The sequence below is a fragment of the Lasioglossum baleicum genome, unplaced genomic scaffold, assembly GCF_051020765.1.
Source record: "Lasioglossum baleicum unplaced genomic scaffold, iyLasBale1 scaffold0057, whole genome shotgun sequence".
NCBI lineage: Eukaryota > Metazoa > Arthropoda > Insecta > Hymenoptera > Halictidae > Lasioglossum > Lasioglossum baleicum.
The window spans coordinates 870001-875000 of NW_027469117.1; positions in this window are offsets into that span (position 1 = coordinate 870001).

Consider the following 5000-nt stretch of genomic DNA (forward strand, 5'->3'; position numbering starts at 1 on the left):
TAGAATGCGTTATTATACAATGATCTAATATTTATAATGGTCTGGGAACGCTAGGAAAAAAGTTTACTCTTGGCGGTTGGACTTAGAAAAATTTCGCTCGGTCGGAGTTGCTCGCAATGCGCCCGGAACATTATTCTGAGTTTATTCGATAAATATTCATCCTAAAGCTTTGATACTTGATATTTATTGTTAGAATGCGTTATTATACAATGATCTAATATTTATAATGGTCTGGGAACGCTAGGAAAAAAGTTTACTCTTGGCGGTTGGACTTAGAAAAATTTCGCTCGGTCGGAGTTGCTCGCAATGCGCCCGGAACATTATTCTGAGTTTATTCGATAAATATTCATCCTAAAGCTTTGATACTTGATATTTATTGTTAGAATGCGTTATTATACAATGATCTAATATTTATAATGGTCTGGGAACGCTAGGAAAAAAGTTTACTCTTGGCGGTTGGACTTAGAAAAATTTCGCTCGGTCGGAGTTGCTCGCAATGCGCCCGGAACATTATTCTGAGTTTATTCGATAAATATTCATCCTAAAGCTTTGATACTTGATATTTATTGTTAGAATGCGTTATTATACAATGATCTAATATTTATAATGGTCTGGGAACGCTAGGAAAAAAGTTTACTCTTGGCGGTTGGACTTAGAAAAATTTCGCTCGGTCGGAGTTGCTCGCAATGCGCCCGGAACATTATTCTGAGTTTATTCGATAAATATTCATCCTAAAGCTTTGATACTTGATATTTATTGTTAGAATGCGTTATTATACAATGATCTAATATTTATAATGGTCTGGGAACGCTAGGAAAAAAGTTTACTCTTGGCGGTTGGACTTAGAAAAATTTCGCTCGGTCGGAGTTGCTCGCAATGCGCCCGGAACATTATTCTGAGTTTATTCGATAAATATTCATCCTAAAGCTTTGATACTTGATATTTATTATTAGAATGCGTTATTATACAATGATCTAATATTTATAATGGTCTGGGAACGCTAGGAAAAAAGTTTACTCTTGGCGGTTGGACTTAGAAAAATTTCGCTCGGTCGGAGTTGCTCGCAATGCGCCCGGAACATTATTCTGAGTTTATTCGATAAATATTCATCCTAAAGCTTTGATACTTGATATTTATTGTTAGAATGCGTTATTATACAATGATCTAATATTTATAATGGTCTGGGAACGCTAGGAAAAAAGTTTACTCTTGGCGGTTGGACTTAGAAAAATTTCGCTCGGTCGGAGTTGCTCGCAATGCGCCCGGAACATTATTCTGAGTTTATTCGATAAATATTCATCCTAAAGCTTTGATACTTGATATTTATTGTTAGAATGCGTTATTATACAATGATCTAATATTTATAATGGTCTGGGAACGCTAGGAAAAAAGTTTACTCTTGGCGGTTGGACTTAGAAAAATTTCGCTCGGTCGGAGTTGCTCGCAATGCGCCCGGAACATTATTCTGAGTTTATTCGATAAATATTCATCCTAGAGCTTTGATACTTGATATTTATTGTTAGAATGCGTTATTATACAATGATCTAATATTTATAATGGTCTGGGAACGCTAGGAAAAAAGTTTACTCTTGGCGGTTGGACTTAGAAAAATTTCGCTCGGTCGGAGTTGCTCGCAATGCGCCCGGAACATTATTCTGAGTTTATTCGATAAATATTCATCCTAAAGCTTTGATACTTGATATTTATTGTTAGAATGCGTTATTATACAATGATCTAATATTTATAATGGTCTGGGAACGCTAGGAAAAAAGTTTACTCTTGGCGGTTGGACTTAGAAAAATTTCGCTCGGTCGGAGTTGCTCGCAATGCGCCCGGAACATTATTCTGAGTTTATTCGATAAATATTCATCCTAAAGCTTTGATACTTGATATTTATTGTTAGAATGCGTTATTATACAATGATCTAATATTTATAATGGTCTGGGAACGCTAGGAAAAAAGTTTACTCTTGGCGGTTGGACTTAGAAAAATTTCGCTCGGTCGGAGTTGCTCGCAATGCGCCCGGAACATTATTCTGAGTTTATTCGATAAATATTCATCCTAAAGCTTTGATACTTGATATTTATTGTTAGAATGCGTTATTATACAATGATCTAATATTTATAATGGTCTGGGAACGCTAGGAAAAAAGTTTACTCTTGGCGGTTGGACTTAGAAAAATTTCGCTCGGTCGGAGTTGCTCGCAATGCGCCCGGAACATTATTCTGAGTTTATTCGATAAATATTCATCCTAAAGCTTTGATACTTGATATTTATTATTAGAATGCGTTATTATACAATGATCTAATATTTATAATGGTCTGGGAACGCTAGGAAAAAAGTTTACTCTTGGCGGTTGGACTTAGAAAAATTTCGCTCGGTCGGAGTTGCTCGCAATGCGCCCGGAACATTATTCTGAGTTTATTCGATAAATATTCATCCTAAAGCTTTGATACTTGATATTTATTGTTAGAATGCGTTATTATACAATGATCTAATATTTATAATGGTCTGGGAACGCTAGGAAAAAAGTTTACTCTTGGCGGTTGGACTTAGAAAAATTTCGCTCGGTCGGAGTTGCTCGCAATGCGCCCGGAACATTATTCTGAGTTTATTCGATAAATATTCATCCTAAAGCTTTGATACTTGATATTTATTGTTAGAATGCGTTATTATACAATGATCTAATATTTATAATGGTCTGGGAACGCTAGGAAAAAAGTTTACTCTTGGCGGTTGGACTTAGAAAAATTTCGCTCGGTCGGAGTTGCTCGCAATGCGCCCGGAACATTATTCTGAGTTTATTCGATAAATATTCATCCTAAAGCTTTGATACTTGATATTTATTGTTAGAATGCGTTATTATACAATGATCTAATATTTATAATGGTCTGGGAACGCTAGGAAAAAAGTTTACTCTTGGCGGTTGGACTTAGAAAAATTTCGCTCGGTCGGAGTTGCTCGCAATGCGCCCGGAACATTATTCTGAGTTTATTCGATAAATATTCATCCTAGAGCTTTGATACTTGATATTTATTGTTAGAATGCGTTATTATACAATGATCTAATATTTATAATGGTCTGGGAACGCTAGGAAAAAAGTTTACTCTTGGCGGTTGGACTTAGAAAAATTTCGCTCGGTCGGAGTTGCTCGCAATGCGCCCGGAACATTATTCTGAGTTTATTCGATAAATATTCATCCTAAAGCTTTGATACTTGATATTTATTGTTAGAATGCGTTATTATACAATGATCTAATATTTATAATGGTCTGGGAACGCTAGGAAAAAAGTTTACTCTTGGCGGTTGGACTTAGAAAAATTTCGCTCGGTCGGAGTTGCTCGCAATGCGCCCGGAACATTATTCTGAGTTTATTCGATAAATATTCATCCTAAAGCTTTGATACTTGATATTTATTGTTAGAATGCGTTATTATACAATGATCTAATATTTATAATGGTCTGGGAACGCTAGGAAAAAAGTTTACTCTTGGCGGTTGGACTTAGAAAAATTTCGCTTCGGTCGGAGTTGCTCGCAATGCGCCCGGAACATTATTCTGAGTTTATTCGATAAATATTCATCCTAGAGCTTTGATACTTGATATTTATTGTTAGAATGCGTTATTATACAATGATCTAATATTTATAATGGTCTGGGAACGCTAGGAAAAAAGTTTACTCTTGGCGGTTGGACTTAGAAAAATTTCGCTCGGTCGGAGTTGCTCGCAATGCGCCCGGAACATTATTCTGAGTTTATTCGATAAATATTCATCCTAAAGCTTTGATACTTGATATTTATTGTTAGAATGCGTTATTATACAATGATCTAATATTTATAATGGTCTGGGAACGCTAGGAAAAAAGTTTACTCTTGGCGGTTGGACTTAGAAAAATTTCGCTCGGTCGGAGTTGCTCGCAATGCGCCCGGAACATTATTCTGAGTTTATTCGATAAATATTCATCCTAAAGCTTTGATACTTGATATTTATTGTTAGAATGCGTTATTATACAATGATCTAATATTTATAATGGTCTGGGAACGCTAGGAAAAAAGTTTACTCTTGGCGGTTGGACTTAGAAAAATTTCGCTCGGTCGGAGTTGCTCGCAATGCGCCCGGAACATTATTCTGAGTTTATTCGATAAATATTCATCCTAAAGCTTTGATACTTGATATTTATTGTTAGAATGCGTTATTATACAATGATCTAATATTTATAATGGTCTGGGAACGCTAGGAAAAAAGTTTACTCTTGGCGGTTGGACTTAGAAAAATTTCGCTCGGTCGGAGTTGCTCGCAATGCGCCCGGAACATTATTCTGAGTTTATTCGATAAATATTCATCCTAAAGCTTTGATACTTGATATTTATTGTTAGAATGCGTTATTATACAATGATCTAATATTTATAATGGTCTGGGAACGCTAGGAAAAAAGTTTACTCTTGGCGGTTGGACTTAGAAAAATTTCGCTCGGTCGGAGTTGCTCGCAATGCGCCCGGAACATTATTCTGAGTTTATTCGATAAATATTCATCCTAAAGCTTTGATACTTGATATTTATTGTTAGAATGCGTTATTATACAATGATCTAATATTTATAATGGTCTGGGAACGCTAGGAAAAAAGTTTACTCTTGGCGGTTGGACTTAGAAAAATTTCGCTTCGGTCGGAGTTGCTCGCAATGCGCCCGGAACATTATTCTGAGTTTATTCGATAAATATTCATCCTAGAGCTTTGATACTTGATATTTATTGTTAGAATGCGTTATTATACAATGATCTAATATTTATAATGGTCTGGGAACGCTAGGAAAAAAGTTTACTCTTGGCGGTTGGACTTAGAAAAATTTCGCTTCGGTCGGAGTTGCTCGTAATGCGCCTGGAACATTATTCTGAGTTTATTCGATAAATATTCAGCCTAGAGCTTTGATACTTGATATTTATTGTTAGAATGCGTTATTATACAATGATCTAATATTTATAATGGTCTGGGAACGCTAGGAA